This window comes from Alligator mississippiensis, chromosome 7 (genome assembly GCF_030867095.1).
Source record: "Alligator mississippiensis isolate rAllMis1 chromosome 7, rAllMis1, whole genome shotgun sequence".
NCBI lineage: Eukaryota > Metazoa > Chordata > Crocodylia > Alligatoridae > Alligator > Alligator mississippiensis.
Genome location: NC_081830.1, coordinates 85,188,470 through 85,207,045, shown reverse-complemented (window position 1 = coordinate 85,207,045; position 18,576 = coordinate 85,188,470). Strand labels below are relative to the sequence as shown.

General features: G+C 56.7%; 1 long non-coding RNA gene across 2 annotated transcripts; it reads left to right on the top strand.

Annotated features, from left to right (window-relative positions):
• Nucleotides 1–925: 925 nt before the first annotated feature.
• LOC109285080 (uncharacterized) lies at nt 926–17,489 on the top strand. Of its 2 annotated transcripts, XR_002092747.2 has the most exons (3): nt 926–1,410; nt 1,678–1,868; nt 17,272–17,489. It is a non-coding gene; the product is annotated as an uncharacterized LOC109285080 (long non-coding RNA). The 2 variants fall into 2 exon arrangements; XR_002092746.2 differs by lacking the exon at nt 17,272–17,489 and having other exon boundaries at nt 1,678–1,946.
• The last annotated feature ends 1,087 nt before the right edge of the window (nt 17,490–18,576 follow it).

Sequence of the window (18,576 nt, the reverse complement as noted above, 5' to 3'; positions counted from 1 at the left end):
TGCGGCAAGATGGAGCGTGCTCGGTGTTTTCGGGCAGTGCCACGAGAGGGTGGCTCACACCGTTTGGCTTGACATTAGTTTAGATGGACACTTGTCGGGGGTGGTTCAGACAGGACCGATCCTGCCCTAAACAGGGGCTTAGGCGAGATGTGACCTCCTCAGGGCCCTGCTGCGATCTAACTCTGCTTGTAGACATGAAAACCCAGGAGATCCCACATCACGTCCCCCCACACCGGTTTCAGGCCTTCTTATACTTCAGAAAGAAACCAAGAGGAGGACTAACACTTTTCCTCCTTTGCTGGTCACTGGAAGGCTTTTGCATAGAGCATCGCTGCTACCACAGGGCAAGACCATGAATTTTAACCACCATTGCAGGCTCTGATTATTTTGCCGTCCGAGTCTTTAGTTCCTGGCTTTTCTGCGCGAAGCCAAGCACGAGAAGCTTTTGTTGCTTTGTAAATGCAAACTGAGCTTCTCACGGACTCCCGTGACTCCAAGAGCTGGAGCTTGGAGAAAAGGAGGCACACAATAACTCTGTGAGAGGTGCCTGCACGTCTGGCTCGGCTCAGCCGCTGCCCCGGTTCTTCCTGGCCGAACAACGAAGACCCGTTCCCCGTGCAGGCTTCTCTCTGAAGCATCTCCTTAAGGTCCGAGCTGCGTCTGGGGTAAATCAGTGCAGCTCCGCTGACGTCCGCGGCATTAGAGCGACTTCCTGGCCCTTTTCTGTCTGCTCGCTTGGATCGGAGTCGCACCACCGTGTCTGCAAGAGTGTAGGCAGGTCTTTTTCTCCCCGTCCTGGCTTCCAATCTAGAGAAAAGAGCAGAAAGCAACAGCGGATGATGTTTTGCACCCCCTGCCCCAACAGTCTTGCTCCCAGTGGGCATTGCCAGGCTCCCTCCTAATAGCTCTGCTACCCGTGGTGTCCTCAAGGGGTGATGTAGGCTCCACCGGGCCTGTTTGTGGAGGTTTAGCCCCTCCATGAGACCAGGTCCTCGCGTGGGTCCCAGCAGGCTGGGTCTGGCACGGCACAGGGAAAGAATGGAACAATAAACACGGCTCCACCACGCCGGGTGTTTCCCCCACCCCTCGCTTCATATTCAATAGGTCACCAGATGAAACCGCACTGAGAGACTGTCCGATAAGATCTTTCCTCTGTTCCTGGTACGGCAGCTTATTGCAGCCTCGCAACTCCTTTCTCGCAGGTAAATCAGAGGTCATCTGGCCTGGGGCGCCAGCGCCGACGTGTGATGGGAGACCCACGCCGAGGAGCGGCATGCGACTCGGGACCCACCTGACGTGTCGGAGCGGAGCGGCTTCGGATGTGCCCGAGGCGTGGGGCTGGCTGGCCGAGGTGGCGGGATGGAGCAGCATGCGGGATGGGGCTCTGGGACTCCCGCTCCATCGCTAAAGGTCATTCCCACCCTCTTCCTAGCTCTCCCCCTCCAGCTCCCGGGCCTCACAAGAAGCTGGACGCCGCGCGGACCTGCACGGCCATCCCAACCCCTCCCTGTTGCCCTCGCTCTCTGATCCCAGCTCCAGGCTCTCAAATCTTCCTCACCACCTCATCCTCGCTCCCTTCAACATCCATCCCCTCCCTGCCCTCTCTTCTCTTTCTCCTTCTGGATCCAGTTCCTAATTCTTACCTTCCACTCTTGCCTTCCCACCGCCACAAACCAGGTCTTCACAGAGCCTCCAGCTTGGATGGGAGTAAGACTTCAGGCTGAGGCCAGGGGGTGCCAAAATGCCCATCAGGACTGAATTGCTGCTCGTCCTGGTGCCCTGAGGCTCAATAGCCACCGACACCGCTCCTTTGAAGTCCTGTCCTGACCTGCTGCCGTGCTATTTCATCTTCACTCCTCGCTTCGGAGGTAGTTGGGGCAGGGGTTATTGTATTTCCAAATTTATTGTATTTCCCTTTGCTGTCATTGAAGTATGGTTGTCTCGGACATTCCTGATCATACTCCTTGGGGGAATTCGTTTGACTTGTAGAAGGAGATAAATTAGCCCGTTTGGTGGTCTGTGCCAGCTGCTAGACTGAGCCTGGCATGGAGCTTGCTTTGGGGTCTCCGTGCAGCATGCCAGGTAGACATCCCTGCACCCCCAGGCCTGCTTCCTTGCCACCCCACCGGCAGCTTGAGCTCGGCCTCCTTTGCCCGCTACCTTTGCACAGCGTGGAGACTCGCACCCGGTGGGTTATGACGCTTGAAGATCCGCTGGAGGATGAACTGAGAGGCAGGGAGCTCACAGATCCCCCGCACCTATTTTTTGTGCCTCTGCTCTGCAAATGGGAACTAAACCATGGTCATTTAGCAGTTCAGGGACCCGCTGTCCTACCAGTGTGAGCTGAAAGGGAGCTCTCACCGCTTCCTTCATCATCTCTTACTCTTGGTGCCTTGGTTTCCCCTCTTGTGAGTGGAGAAAATAATGCTCCTTCCTCATGCCCTTCATGTGGTTTGTCTTTCGAGTGCAGACTCCTCGGGGTAGGGGCTGTGTCTTATGGTCTACGTGTATGGCATCCAGCCCGCGGGTCTCACGTCAGCTGGGGTGTCTGGGTGATACTGGAGGGCACGGGGGAGATTGCTACCCGGCGGAGCAGACGGCCCCCATGGCCTAACCCAACCTGCCATGCAACAGGGCCAAGATTGCTTCTGCCTCTTAGGAGGTTTGCTAACAGGTTAACATGCACCTGTAACATGAAAGGCAACAAAACCAGCCCAGGTCCCTCCACTTCCCTAGGGGAAGGGCTGGAAAATCCCCTTGGACTCTTCACAGCTCTCTCCAATTGCTTATATTCATCCGGTCACCGAGTACACGGCATTTCCCCTCTCTTCCTAGAGAGTTTTCCTTCGGGTGGTCGAAATCTAGCAGCCCCCCGTGCAAAAGCCCCCCGGTCTTTGGTGCCCCGGGGTCTCTAGAAGTGTGAATCCCTCCAGCTGTTAGGAGGCCCGGGCCGATGCCGTGAACCCGCGTTGCAGCCACTGTTTGGATTGAGGACTCCACGTCCTCGGAGGAGAAGGGCTGGTTTGTGCCGGAGGTAACCGCCCCGCTGCCATCCCGCAGGAGGGGAACAGAGAAGCCTGTTCTGAATTCCCGGGTCCCGAAATCCCGGACAGAGCCCCGTTGTGTGGAGAGGATCGCAGCGAGTTCGGTGAAGGAGAAGAGCGGGAAGCGAGCTGGCAGTTTACTGTTCCTGAGCCAGGAATTGCCCCCTTAGGAGCTGGCGATATTTCTCTTGATATATAGTTTAACAGACTCGGTCGGCGTGATGCTTATCCCGACCCCGGGTGCAACAGGAGGGGCTCGGATAAAAGTGCCAGTCTTTGGGCCCTTCTTGGAAGGGCTCCTGTTCCAGGGCAGCGGGAGGGAGGGGAGCCCGCCTCGCGCTGTGCCCGGGGAAAGGGGGAAAAGCAGCTCTCAGTGTGAGCCGCGTGCTGCAACTCCCCAGGGCGTCGTAGCCTGGAAGACTGGGGCAGTGTTCGGAGCCGTGAAAGGAGGCAGTGTGTGTGATCTGCATGAGTCACCGAGCCTGGACGGAGCTGGAGGGGACTGCTGGAGCCAGCTCGGAGGGAGAGGTAGAGCCAGAGACCATCGGCATGGATCTCATTAGTCCTGAGTGGAGGCAGAGGAGCTTAAAAGAGGCAGCAGAGACTGAGAGTGGAAAAGCGTGGCCCAAAAGCCACTGCATCCCTGCATATACGGCCCGTGCCTAGGCAGACAGTGGGTAGGACACGGGGTTTGGAATAGGGGCCAGGGGGCCTGCTTCTGCGACTGCTGGGTCAGGTCAAATGAGACGCTGCTGTGCCTCAGTTTCCCCAGCTGGAGAGTGGAATCGCAGAAAATGAGGGTGGAAGGGACCTCAGGACCCCAACCCCTGCTCCAAGCAGGACCAGCCCCAACTCCATCATCCCAGCCAAGGTTTTGTCTACCCAGGTCTTCAAAACCTCCAAGGATGGAGATTTTCAAGACCAGCCTAGACAAAGCTTTGGCTGGGATGATGGAGTTAGGGAAGGTCCTGACGGTCCTAACGATGCTCTGAGCACCACAGCTGAGATGGATTTCACAGCGGCAGCGGCATGTGCCTGCCCCATGGCGACCTCATGGAGCTGGTTGGGGGACGTTGCAGCAAAGTGGGTTTTTGCCAGAAAATGCCTTGAAACGAGAGAGCAGGAAGGCGGCGTGTCAGGGTCAGCTCCCGCAGATCTGCTTCTGATTTGTCTTTTTTTCCCCCCAACTGGCAAAGCTGTCAAAATGCAGCTTTTGCTGCAGGACTTTTAGTGCATTGATCCTAGGAGAAAAAGATCAGAAGTAAAAAGTCAAAACTGGAACCATTAGACACGGTTGCGGTGGACCCTTTAGGTGCTGCCATTTAGGATACGTTTGGTCCCAATTCTGGATGCAGAAAGCATCCCAATTCTCCAACTCTTGAGACAGGAAACCTGCCTCCTGCCGATACTACTCATTAGTCACAGCTTTTCCCATGAAACGCTTTCCCCTGGTGCTTGCGCTGGCACTGCATGATATCATCATCATCATCATCTCCATCATCTCGGGCCGTGAAGCCCATCAGCTCTGGCCTCGGAGTAGCATCGCTGTTAGCCTATGCGCTGCATCTCTGCCCTGCCTTATTCCAGGCTTGCGTTACCTCTGCATCTCAACCTCTTCACAGAGAAGGGTGACAGGTCATTATCGTTGGGTTGGGACCATTATTGTTGTCATTTTACACCCGGGAAGCAGAGATCTGTGACTTTTCCCCGGGGTCAGTGCAAAGCTGGTGCACGGAGCTGCAGGCTCAGATGGGATCCACCCCGATTCAGCACGGAGAGACGGTTCTTAGCCTCTCCAGGCACCCAGAGGTGCGGATGGAGGCAGCTGTCGGAGAAAGACGTGGAGAGGAGCAGCTGAGACAAACCTAGGAGGTGCTGGCTTGTCTGGCCTGGGTGTTTCAGCCCTTTCAGCCTGGCTGTGACTGCGGGGGCTGTCCGCCTGTAGCCCAGCCCTCACTGTTTTCCTGTAGCCACTGTCTGTCCAATGTCAAAGGGAGATGCATGGAAGAGCTATTATGCCACGAAAGCGCCAGGGGAGGGACCAGGGCATGGTGCCATGTCTTGGAAGGGTTGCGTTCCCAGCCCAGACACCAGCTGATGATCCAGTGTGTAGAGGAGCAGTCCCCTGGGCACGCTCCCCCCACGTGAGCCCAAGCCACCCACCCCCACTGCAGCCAGGGTTGATGCCTCCACCCTCCTCTGGTTGCCCCCATCACCCTGCAGCAAGGCTGGGATGCTAGCTTGGCTGAGCCCACCGTCCATGCCCGTCGGTGCCATCATGCTGGGGACAGGCTTGGGATGGGAGCTCCTTCCCTCACCTCTGCTCCAGCCGCTGCAAAGGCCCCAAGCCCTGGTTGAGCCCTGAAGAACCAAACCCTTCTTCCACCGACACCGCTGCTCGTCAGGACCTCGTGAGGTCTTTGTGGGACATCCTCATGGGAAGGCAATCAGGCATGCATCTTCATTGGTGCATCCCGGGTCTGACTCGCTGAACTGCGCTGGTCATCCCTGGGGTCCCGTTGGCAGGGTAGAGCAGTATCCGCACGAGCTTTGCCTATTCTCGAGCTTTGATTTATTTATTTTTTCCTTTTTTGCTTCACTTGTTTCATTAGAGAGAGAAAAAGCAAGTGTGTTTCCACTTGACCTGACACAAACCTGTTTGGCAAATTGAAAAGCAGAGAAATGGGTGCATTTTGGGCATCTTTTAGCTTTTAAATCATATGATACGAGTAAGTTTTGTAAAGAAACCTCCCAAGTGGAAGCGCTCCCCTTCAAGACGGTTGCAGTGAAATCCTTCAGCTTGTTCATAATTTTGTTCCTGCTTTTTTTTTTTTCCCAGCCAAAACTATTCGCCCAAGTTGACATGAGTTCACAACCTGCTTGTCTCGCCCCAGATCACGTCTCTGCGTGATAAGGTTTGTCAGATCTCAGCCCGCTCTGGCAGGATGAGCTGCTGCTGTGGCGTGGATATACCCCCACTTCTGCTTTCCCCCACGACAGCCTGGGGACACCTCTCAGGGTCTTTGGGTTGAAACACTGGCGAAGACTTTCCCAGTCAACCATGGGAGCCCCGGTCTGTCCTCTGGGGGACTTGTGGGAAGGTATTGGAGGACTTAATGGCACCTGAGTGGATGTTCTGCATACATCTTTGCTGCAAAACCAGCAGGTTTCAGCCCAGCTTAGACCAGAGCTCAGACTATACAGCCCATGAGTTATCTCCAAACCTGAGTTAGCACCTCCGTAGTGGCAGGTCCTCATTGCAGACTCGTCATAATCCCCATGCTAGTGGGGAGTGGTGAATGCTCCCCCGGGTGCATCTCATCTCAGAATCAAGCCTCAAGTCATATGCATGTATTTAATCCAGGGGTCACCTCTGTAGGGCCTTGACTTGGGAGAAAACTGAGACTGGTCTTGCAAACGCCCGGTCTGTGGCCAGAACAGGCCTGGGAGAGTTGGCGATGGGTCCAGCTCTTCTGCCTCGTCACTAGGGTGGACCTGAGGCTGCAGGCCGCTCGCTTCCTGAGCAAGGCGCTGCGGAGAGCACGGTTATGCTGGCAGCTTCCCGGAGCCCTGTCTGGACCAGGTTTCCGTTGCTAGGACGGCTGGAGCGGATGGTGGTAGCAACGGTGGGAAGGCTCAGCAAGAGAATTACATCGCTGCAGACGGGGCCTCGAGTGACTCAGTGCAGGAATTGGATCCATGCATGAACTCACTGGCCATCTCAGCCCGCAGGATGACTTCACCGCGGGGCCAGGCCCAAAGGGAAAAATCCCACCCTGGAAACCCGACCTCAGGAATGCCGATGGGTGTGGCGTCTCCGTTCCCCCTCCGGAGGGTTTCTCCTCGGCTGGAGCAATTGTAGGAAATGACAGGCTCGTGATGTATGATCGCCACCTCTTCCAGGGAGCGACAATGGCGCGCTAGCAACTTGCCTAGGAAATGGGTAGGTGGAAGGGTCATCTTCTGGTAGAGAAGGGGTTCAGCCCTATGAGCCAGTCAGGCTCGGGTGCACGATGTGATGGATGGTCCCTCCTTCCCCCTCAGACACGCGGTGTCCCACCAGCAGAGATGCAATGCCACCGTGCTGGTGCGAAGTTCCTGCAGATCGCTGGCTTTCGGGGTAACTTCTGCAATGACTCCGACCCAGCAGATCTCTGTCCTTCCTCCCAGGATGGATCTCGCTCCAGGAGTGATGAAGAGATCGACAGGAGCACGGCGCACAGCTGCACAAAGGGGCTTGGTGACAACAGGAGGTGCAAGGAGCTGGGAGAAGTTGATGGAGGGGATAGGATTACAGGAAGGGGGGCCCTGGTGCGATGTTTGCTGCCCCCGCGATGCAGAGACGAGGGGAGGCTGCTTGCTTTTGCCCAGGCTCCTGGGCTCTGCTGGTCACCCCAGGGAGTCAGCGAGGGATGTTTTCCTTCCTGTTGCTACAGGTGTCAGGACATATTTTGCACCTTCCTCCGCTGCGCTGGGTGCTGGCTGCAGCCCAGGCTGGGGGTTTTGCCCGGGGTGTGCCCAAGACTAAACCCGGAGGTTCCTGGCAGAGGCTTAGCAAGGCAGCAATAAGCCGTGGGGCAACTCCGACCCCCATTGCACCTTTTGAACGGCCCTCGCAAAGGCAGCGCCCAAGCCCAGTCACTTCCCCCCTCCGTTATACGACTGGCTCCTTGATGGAGGGTCTCGTCCCCCTGCTCAGGGTCAGACCCATCTCTGCATTTGGGATCAGGAAGGAGTGGTACCCCACGGCCGGATCAGGATGGATTTGGGGGTTGCAGCCCTCTGTAGCCCTCTTCCTTGGCTCTCCTGAGTGTGTTTGAACCACCCCTGCAGCAGTGGCAGGACATGGCCCGTGCCCTAATCCCCCTGCTTTGCCTGTTGGCAGCTCAGGGTGTTGTTGGTGGTTTGGGGCAACGTGCCTTGCATTTGTACAGCGGGGCTGGCCGTGCAGGTGCAGGACTGGGTTAGACGAGCCCTTGTACGGGCTGCTGTGTTTCAAGGTGCAGAGGGCTGGCCGAGGTGACCTCCGAGGAGGCAAGGTCCCATCCCAGCAATGCCCCCCTTGTGTGGGTGCTGCATCTCCTGGCAGCCAGGACATGGTGGGCGCGAGGAGGCTGCTCAGAGCATCGGGCGTGGAGGCGATCGGGTGAGCACAGACGCCTCGGGGTTTGCCTCCGGGGATGCCTCGCTCTCTCACCAAAGCTGGAAAGTGAGAGTCAGCATTTCTGGGCCTTAAGGACCTGGAAGGAGCCCAGCCGTGGGACGCTGGGTCCCATCCAGAAGTGGCACTCCGCCGTGTCCGTATGTTTTTCCACTTTCCTTGGAGTGCGGGACCTGCGCGCAGCCAAGCCACGGTGCTCAGGTGACTGCTGAGCCCGGGTTTCCATCTGACTCATGAGAAAACACATAGGCACTCTGCTGCCTTGATGGAAACGCTGCATCGGGGCTGGCTCGCGGCCACCGGTTCGGGGCCAGCCCTGGCAGGGAGGACGCACAAGACAGCAGCATCTACCTGATGTCTCTGCGACTTCGGTTAATAGAGTCGGGCGGTCTCGGCCCTGCGAGGCTCCGTGTCCTGTGCATCCGCCAGCCGTGCTGGTGCCCTGGAGCCACTGCGTTGCAAAAGCCGGTCCTCGCATCTCCGAGGGGCGATTCGGGGGAGTCTGCAGGGCGGTCACCACAGCCCTTTTTGCTGGTGCAAAGATGCCTTGAAAAGCCTCCATCAGGCGATTCCTTCCCTCCCGCAGCCCTGCTCCTTTCCTCAGGGGTCAGGAATAAGATTTCCAAATTCTCCGTGGCCTGCAACAAGACATTTTCTTCTTCTCCAGATGTGTCCCCAGCAGATGGGGGGGTTATAACGAGGGAGGGCGTCCGGTCCCAGCCCTCCCACTTTGGAAGGTGACACTGGGCTCTCTGCCCGGCGTGCAGCTTTGGCAACCGTTGCTTTGGCTCGTTTGGGGTGGCTCGGAGCCTGTGTTGCGGCTTTGGAGCAGCTCCGGCCTGGTGCTGCCAGGATGAGACAGAGGAGCGAGCTTGTTGAAGGAGACATGAAGTCAACCCGCGGGGCTGAAACGTGTCTGCCCCAAGCCCCACGGAGCCCAGTGCTTTCCCAACACCAGAAGCCTCATCTCAGGCGAGGAGAGCAAGGGGGAAACTGAGGCAGGGAAGTGCCATGTGCAGGGCTGCACCGGAAGCTGGGGCCAGAGCGTGGAGAAACTCCTGGCTCTGTACCCGTGAGACGGTGCCGAGATCCCCTCTCCAGCTGCCGATCCCATTGCTGCGGCCGCTGGCGTCTCCCCGCCCTGTCTCCGCCGCCAGCATCGGGCTCCTTTCGGTCCGTGGCAGGGAAGCGTTTCATGTTTCCCCTCCCTCCGCTGAGAGCCAGGCGAGGCCAGTTTCCAGCCAAGTGCTCGCGGGGCTCTCCGTGAGCCGCTGGAAAAGGAATAAAAAGCACTCTGCTGCATGCAGGAGGGTTACTAGCAGTCAGGGCCGAGGCTGAGGATTTAAAGCAATAGCCGGGCTGCACCGCGGAGATCCTGGGGCGTCCGAGGGGAGCATCCCCAGGGAGCGGTGCTGGGAGAGGACCGGCGGCACCCCAGCCCGGGGCAGCGCTCTGAGGGACCGTCTCAATTTTGGGGCATACTGGGCTTGTCCTCTCCCCCAGATGCCCCTTGAAAGCCCAGGCTCTTTGCTCGGCCTGCGGTCTGCGTTTTGTCCGCAAGCCCAGGTTGGCGGATGGGGTGAAACTTGCTCTCTGAGTCCAGCTGAACTGTGCCCGCCGCTGCTGCCCGGTAACCCGGTGAAGCAGGGATTGATCTCCCCGGTGTTTCCTCTCCCCGCGTGGCGCTCAGCCCACGCCAGCGTGACACGTCCCCAACCCTGGCCGTGTCCTTCCCTCGCTGTGGCCCGTGGCAGCGTGAAGTCTTGTTCCCAGCCCGCACCCCAGCACGGCTCCTTCCCTCCCAACCGCTGGCATCACGGTATCCCTCCCCGTCCGGGCCTGGGGTTTTTCTGATGCCTGCTGCAAAAGCACCACGAGACGTCAGGGCAGCATTCACCCCCATGAAGGGTCGCTGAAAGGGGTCCCTGCTCCAGATGTTTGGGGGTTCGCTGCAGTCGGCGCTCGGTGGGGCTTGGGTTGTGCAGTCCTGAAGACAGGCACTTTCCCCTCCTGCCTTTCTGCCTAACCAAAATCAAAGGGAGGCTTCAAGACCAGCCTGTTTCTTGCAGAACGTGCAAGAAACTCACCCGTCTGGGGCAAAACACGACATTTTTGCTTGGAGTATCAGCAGTCTGCTCCCTGCTCCTCGGGAGATTCAAGCCAGATTCAAGCTCAAGGACTTGGGTGCGACAGGCTGACCTTGCCGGGACAGATTTGGGCCCGAACACACGGAGAGCAGAGAAGTGCTTCCCTTACCCCCCCTTGACGGGACATAATTTCTTCCAGGAAAAGCCCTTTCCCAGAGAAGGAAGGCTCATGAATGAAAAGGCCCCCTGGGCTGGGATGTTCATATGCAAAAGCCTCCGGATGCTTTGCTTCTCGTTATGGAGCTGTTAATGATTGGCTGGTAGGAAGGACAAAAAAAATCTTTCAATGCAAATAAGTGGATTTTCCTGATGAGGGGGGGGATGGGACCGGGGGGGGGGGAAGGCAGTAGTTAGCCCTGTTTCTGGGCTGCCGTTCCTCACGGGTACCTGAGCCAGATGGCAATGATCAGCATCGAGCTGGTGATAATGCCGTTCCAGAGGGATCCTCACCTGCAGAGCCCCCGCTGTGTTGTGGGGAAGGAGAAGCTGGGGAAACTGAGTCACAGTTGACCTGGGGTCACAGCTCAAGCCCTGAACTTTCAGCTGTCACCTGGGCACGATCTTCAGTCCTTTTACCTGCCAGATGTTTGCAGAAGGTCGGAGGCCCTTGCAGCTTCATTCCCGACATGGAGGCATTTGCTGCACCTCCGTAAACAGGGGCACCTGGGGGAAATGCAAAAGCCCTCGTGGTCCGGGCAATACGCATTCGCCCGTCGCTCTGGAAGAGCAACAGCCACTCTTCAGGGACATTTTCCCTGGGAACAAAGCCAGGGGCATTCTTCCGCATGCCCCATCTGCTGAGGGTTTACATGGGGTGGAGAAGGAGGTGCCACTCCCCACATCACCTCTCCCCTCCCCTCCCACTCACTGCTGGCCTTGGTGCAGGTCTGGTGCCGGGGGGCTCAGGGCATTAGGCACGGGGCACGAGGGTCTATTGCCCACCGCATGTGGCTGGCAGCTGGTGCACGTACTTGCTGCCATGCTTGCCAATTCCAGCAGCTGTTTTGTGTCGGGCACAGGGGCCGGGCACAGCCTGGGCAGCCGTAGGACAACTCTCACCCACTCCCTGCCCCTCACCAGGCCTCTGCCATATGTGGGAAGAGGCATCTTTCCATGGGCGAGGGGCTCTCCAACCCGCAGGGTCGCGGCCAGTCTCTGCTGTCTCCGTGGCATCAGGTGGGGTGTGTGACCCTAGCCACAGCCTGCAGGGCAGCTCAGCAGACCGACCCGATGAACTGCAGGTTTCAGGTCCAGGCGAGACCACCCATCCCTCTTGTCTTCGGCTCTGTGAGCCAGCACCAAGGATGGTCCTGGCATTCCCATGTTTCCTCACCTGTGTCTGCTCCTCCGCAGTGCCACAAAAGTCTGGGCCGACCCTTCGGATCCGTGCTTCCAGAGTCCAGGGATCCCCGGCACGGTCCTCAGCCCTCCTGTCTCTAGCAGCAACGCTCCCCCCACCCCTGGCCAGCACAGCCCTGCACCATAGCAGAGACTTGCTGGCTACTGTAGGCCTCCCTGGAGCATTGATCAATAGATAGATAAAAATATCTATCTATAGAAATCTCTCTCTCTATATATATATATCTGTATATGGATGGATGGATAGATAGGTGGATGGATGGATGGGTGGATGGATAGATAGATAGCTAGGTGGATAGATAGCTAGGTGGATGGATGGATGGATGGATGGATGGATGGATACTGCTCGCATAAAGGCTTTGCTAACGTGCTGGCACACTAGCCAGGCGGCTGTTACCTTGTAGTCCCATGCAAGTGCCTTGCTGTAGCGTGCAGACCCACAACACATTAATACTGGTGTAATATGCCTTTATCCCGGTGCAAAGTTGGGGAGTGGACACTTAGGGACAGGATAGCGGTCTTCAAATACCTGAGAGGCTGCCATGAAGAAGAGGGACATCTTTTCTCTCTTGCTGCAGGGAGAAGGGCATGGCCCAATGGCTTGAAGTTGCAGCAGAGTCGGTTGAGATTGGAGATCGGGAATAACTTATGCACTGTTTGAGCAGGGAGGCGGTGGACTAGATGCCCAGGGCAGACGTGGACTCTCCATCGCTGGAGGTGCTCGACAAGGCAGCCAGGGATCAGGGATGATCAAGGCGCCGCAATGCCTGTCTTTTACTATGGACATTTCTCAGGCTTCTGGGCTTTGCTGCTTGCCCCATGGTGCTGGGAAGGAATTTTTATTCTTTTACTGTTGCTGCATGTGTTGGGGTGTAGCCCCTGCTCTGATATGGTGTCACTCCTGGTCCTGGAGTCCTCCGGTCCCAATGAAGTGACTCACAGGGCAGGAATGCCTTTTGCTTTCTTGCATAAGAGTGGGTCATTCACCTCCCCAGCGGGCAGGAATCTGCTGAAACTATGCATGCTTTTGCAGCTGGAGGAACTGAACTTCAATGCCCTCCGCTCTACCTGTGTCCAGCAGCTGGGGACATGCTAATCAAGGGTCTCATTCAGGGCTGCAGATAAGGTGCTTTGCACCAATCCCTGGGCTCTCTTCTGCATTGCTTTCCCCTGTCTCTGGTTCAACAGGTCAGGGAGGAATTTCCTGATGAGCCTCCCTGAGCCGTCCGAAACCCAGACAGAGCGGAGGGGAGGGCGGGTGGAGGGGCCTGCTTTGTTTTCCGTTCTTGTAGGCATGATCTTGCCCCAGGCACGTGGGAAGAGCAGAAAGCAGGTTGTCCCATGGCTTGGGTGGAGAAATCTGACCCATGGGGAAGGAAAGCACAGGGAAGATGGATGAAGCAGTTGCCTGAGAGTGTCTAGGAGGCCGCTCCAAAGGGGCAAAATTCACTGGAGAGCTGGGCGAAGCGGGAGTTGTTGGATGAAAAGGAAAAATCCCACCCCCAAAAAGGTTCAATTGAAACCAAACAGAAGTCTGTTGAATTTTTCAATAGTAACGGTGCGTCCCCACCTTGAGTATTGCACCCAGGTCTGATCCCCGCGCCGCAGAAAGGATGTAGAAGTAGAGACGGCGCAGAGAAGGGCGACGCGGGCGATCGGTGGCACGGAGGGGGGAGACTGAGGCAGCCAGGCCTATTCCAGGGAGAAAAGAGGTGCTTGGGGCCGGGGGCGGCGCGAGAAGGGTTTACAACGTACGAAATGGTGAAGAGAAAAATCAGTGGGGATTTACTATTTCCCGACTCTCGCCGCACAAGGATGCGGGGTCACCCAACGAACCCAGCGGGTAGTAAATGTCAAACTAACAAAAGGACGTTCTTTTTCGTACCACGGGCAACTCAAGGGTGGGACTCGCTGCCAGTTCAGCCGGATTCACCAGGGGTTGGAGGCGTGCATGGAGGAAAGGGGCATTAGGAGCTCTTGAGCAGGGGAGCGAGGGGCACGGCCTCTGCATCAGGACGTCCTGGACCGTCAATGCTGGAGGCTGCAAATGGGAGAGGAAGAGGGGGAAACCCTGCTCAGACCCCGCTCGCTCTCCCGTCCAGCCTCCGCTCTCTGCCAGCGTGACGCAGCACCCTGGGCACGACGGACCTGGGGTCTGACCCGGTCCTGGCAGCTCTCCTGTTGGTATAAAACAAAAGAAAAGAAACCCCTTGGCATGTCGTGGTGGATCCGCTCTGAAAGTTGGCGTGCTCAAACACAAAATGTCCTCTTTCCAGTTTTGCTTTTAAAACCTTTTTCAATCCAAATGGCTTTTTCTTTTTTTTGATCTAGGCTCATTTGTTTTAAGCGAAAACTCCTCTCTTTTCCAAAGACAAAGTTGAGAAGCTTTGCTTGGAAAAACGTGGAAAGGCACCAGGTCGGCGTCTTGGGGGCGGGTGTCAGGCCCAGGTGAGTTTGGAGCCACCGCAACGAGACGTCTTGCTGTTGTTCAATGTTCTCCCACCCCGTCGTCTTGGCCAAAACGGCGCTCTGGCTGGCGCTGATTTTGCAGGTGCCTTTAGTTCCTCTGAAAGTCCCTTCTTCAGCAACTTGACTTTCCCTCTAGAGGGACGGGGTTTGGTTCAGGGAGCTGGCCACCGAGGGGCTGCCCCGTGCTCCGATTTGGCCTCTGAAGGCAGGTGCTAGACCGAGCGCGACGGTCCTCTGCAGATGGGATGTGTTTGCTGTCTAGAGGACCACAGCCACGATCCAGTCTAGCGACCTTGAGACTGGCCAGTGGCCACTCTCCCTGGGGCACAGTGGTGCCTAGTTCATATATAAAAGCCTCATTTTGTTTGCAGATGAACTGAAGAGGTGGACGCTGGTCCAGCCATCCCCCCACTCCATGCAATATATATAATATATGCACTTATGGCTGCCAGCTAGCAAGAGCCTGTAGCAGGACCTCTCCCCCCAGGGCCTGCTGCTGGGGGGAGAGGGATGCCCTCCCGTGTCCCCCAAGAGTTTCCGGGAGGCTTGGAGCTGGCTGAGTTTCTCCTGCCGACAAATCCAGGAGAGGAAAGGAGTCCCCGTGCTAGAAGATGCTCAGCAAATGCAGCAGCTAGTCTGCACCCTGAGTGCACTCGGGTCTATCAAGGAGGATGGGGCGCTCCCACATTCAGGATTTTCCTCCTCGTTGGGCCTTGCCCTGCTGCTACCTGCTCTCACTGCTTTCCGTGTGATACGGCGGGTCTCAGGACACCTGTTGTAACTACCCCCCAGCTCCTAGCAAGCTCTCGAGATCCTGGGCTAACACCCAAATCCAGGTCTAGGGACCCAGGAGCTCAGATGCCGTCTGCACTGGAGAACCGCTGGCAAAACATTGAGCGTCACCACCTCCCAAGCTCCTGGGTGGTGGCAGCGCCCTCTGCTCTGCTCCTTAGCGGTAAGCACGAGAAGATGCTTCCATGACTTCCCGCAGCTCCCGTGGTCCACCCGATAGCCTCCCAGACTGTCCTCTGCTCCCTCGCATGCTGCAAGGACTTCCCCGGGCAGAGACAGCCTGGTGTGGACGAGCCCTCAGTCCTGGGCTTGAGGTCACCCAACTTGCCAGGGCACCTGGGGTGGCACGTGGCAAAGCTTACCTCCTGCCGGGGAACGCTTGCAGTGACTTCCTTTGAAGGGCTCAGGACGCAGCTCTTGGCACACAACTCCGCTGTGTTTGTGCCACCCATGCTTGTCACGGGCTAAACCGGTGGGTTTTGCTACCCTGAAACTGTTGCATATGTTGGAGCTGCATTCACCTGTTCTCAGTGAACGCTTGGCAGAGGAGCTGAATGCAACTCAGGATCCTCACCTATGAGTTAAGGCTCTTCAAGTACCCAAAACCCAACTTCCTGCATATGCTAATAAATCTGGAGTTATGTCAAATGCATTACAGAGCAACCCCTGGACCGCTCCGGTTCCCAGCTGGGTCCATTCACTGGGCATTGGCCTCATTCATGTGCCTGTGCAGACATCTACCCCAAGCTGCCTTGACCCCTGCAGGCTTCGGCTCTTTGTTCCCGTCTCACTTAGGGGAAGATGTTATCTTTTGGGACGGGAGTTTCTGCATGAGAACACTTTACTGATCCTTGCAGCTCTCCAGCCTCTCCGTCCCTGCCTCCCCCTGCGCGCTGGGTGTGCCGGGGCAATGCAGCTCTGCTCTTTTGTTCCTGGACTGTGTTTTAAAAGAAGCCTTCAGGTGTAAAAGTGAGAGACATAGTGACTCGGGCTGGCTGCCAATCGCCTTTTATTTTTGCAAACAATTAAAAAAATGGTTCTGGGTTTGCAATGTGTCGCAAAAGCCACCTTCCTTTTCTGGAGGAGACTTCTGTGTGAAACAACCTGGGGTTGTCCCCCCTTTGCCCTTTGGAAATAATTGTCTTATTTCAGTTTTCCAGAAGACACATACTAGGTTTTGAATTTTATTTTGGGGTCCTTCCCTCTCTCCCCATTATTTTTTTAATTTTTAAATTGGGAAAAGGGATGGAGAAGAGGTGGGAAAAATGATTTTTCGATTTTTGAGCAGAGATAGGTGTTAGACAGAGTCAGTTCACCATGCTAGTCCAAAGTCAGGCCGAGGGCAGGGTAGATTTGCACCTTATAATCTACCTTCATCAATGGTTTTTAATATACGTCTCTGATCCAAGTAGTCTATAAGGTGCAACCTCCCTGGCTTTACTGGTTTGGTCACTTTTGCTCCTTTTTGCTCATTTATGTGGGGAAGAAGGGGAAAGCAAACAAAGGAGAAAGGGGGGAATTGGTCTTAAAAATGTAAACCCCCCCCCAACCCCAAAATGGGGTTTTTGTTTTAAAAATGGAAACTTTTTATTACAAAACACACTGACACCAAAAGTGTTGGGTTTTTTTATGGAGATGTCTGCTCTGGAAAAGGGGGACAGAACTGCAACTTTTCTTCAGAAAGATGCTTCGTTCTTTCAGGAAGTCTTTTTGATCTTGTTCTTGAAACTTCAGCCCCTCTAAAAAAAAAACACCAACCCAAAAAACCAGATCCTGTTGATATGGGACTTAATTGTGGGTCTGAGGCCTTGGCTCTAGGCGCTCAGGTTTTGAGGGCAATGAATGCATAATAGCAACCTTCACCTCCCTGCAGGGGGGCTGCAAAGAGGCTGGAGCTGGGCTGGTCTCAGTGGGGGCAGACGACAGGACAAGGAGCAATGGGCTCGAGCTGCAGCAGGGGAAGCTGAGGTTGGATATTGGGAGAAACTTTCTCCTTAGGAGGGTGGTGAAGCACTGGAGCAAGCTACCCAGAGAGGTGGTGGGATCTCCATCCTTGGACGTGGCTAGACCAAGCCTTGGAGCAGGGGTTGGACTAGGTGTGACCCCCCCCACCAGGTCCCTTCCAACCCCGCAGGTCTTCCCATCTTCACGGGGTAGAGACAGCTGTGACGCTGCATAGGAACGCAACAGGGAAGCCCTTTAGCAGTAGCTGCATCCTTGCAAGTAGTTTGAGAGCAGCCAGAAAACCTCCTTCCCCTCTTGTGTGCACCTCTGAATCATCTCCCTTTGCTTTACTCAGTGGAAACTGGGTCACAGCACTGGCTGCATGCTCCGAAGCCTCCTTATCCAGAACAAGGATCCTCCCAAAGGCGGAGCAGATGGGCTGCAGGTGTCCTTGGAGCGAACGCCCTGCAGCTCCCAGCGGGGCGGATGTCATTGGAGAAATGGGTGTGGCAGAAGCACCTGCCCGTTCCCCGTACCCTTTATTAGACCAACTTTCTAATAAAAGGTATCATTTTGGAACCAAGAGTTCTCGTTGTTCGTATGTCTGCCTGGTCCCAGGCGCTGGACCCGATTCGGGGGGGGGAGGTGCACTTTAGAGCAGCCCCTAGGGCACCTGCTTTAGGGACTGAGCTCTCACGAGGATAGCAGGGGTTGCAAACATGGCATGGGGCCACCTTGCCTCCCTACCCCGTACTCTTGTGCTGCCAGAGCCATTGCCAGGAAATGTCCGGAGCGATCCCAGAAGACCCCCATAGCGATGGCAGTGCCCCATGCCCCTAGGCTCCCCGGCCTGCACGCCTCTCCTGTGACTGGGCCAGGGCGAGGGTCACTCCATGGCCTCGCGGGTTCAAGAGGGGATGGGACAGAGTTGCATTTCCAGCTGACCGAGTCCCAGATCCTCCTAGGGGGGTTGCCAGGCTGGGCCTCCGTGCAGCCCAGGTATTAGCGTCCCTCCTCCCCTGCCCCAGGCGGAGCCGGGAGAGAGGAATGGCCTTGCAGATGCTCTCGTGGCTCTGCCCTCGCATTCCAGTGCTGTCTTCATCCTAGGGCTGTGGACTTTCCCACCATGCAGGGCTCATCCCGGAGCCGGGTGAGCTCCCCGCTAGTGAGAAACCGCTTTGGGGAACAGGTGCCACGTGGCCCATTCCTGGCAAGGGGGGAGCCTGGCATCTCCCCCCCGACATGCCCTTCTGCACTCTCTGCAGGATAAACCCATTTTCTCCCTTGGCTCCAGGCTTGCAACAGCCCTCCTGCAGCCCCGCTGCGGCGCGGTCAGCGTGCAGTCCGATGACTGCGCACCCGGGACAGGGTGGGGAGGGGTGGCAGGCTGCCTGGGCCAGGGCCACCCCATGTCTCGGATGCCAGAGATGGCATTGCTACAGGGGCACCAGGTTGCAGGTGGACTTGCTCCTTTCCTGATGGCCCTGTTGGGGCAGGGGCTAGATTTGCTGGAGCACAGCTCTGCCGGGCACGGCACCAGGGTGGAGCGCTGCTGTCTGGATAGTTGGGCTAATAGAGAAGGCGCTGGTGTACCCCAGGGCTGCTTGCCTTCCCCCAGGGCTGGCAGCAGGGCTTGCTTTCATGGGGACCGTGCTGCCTC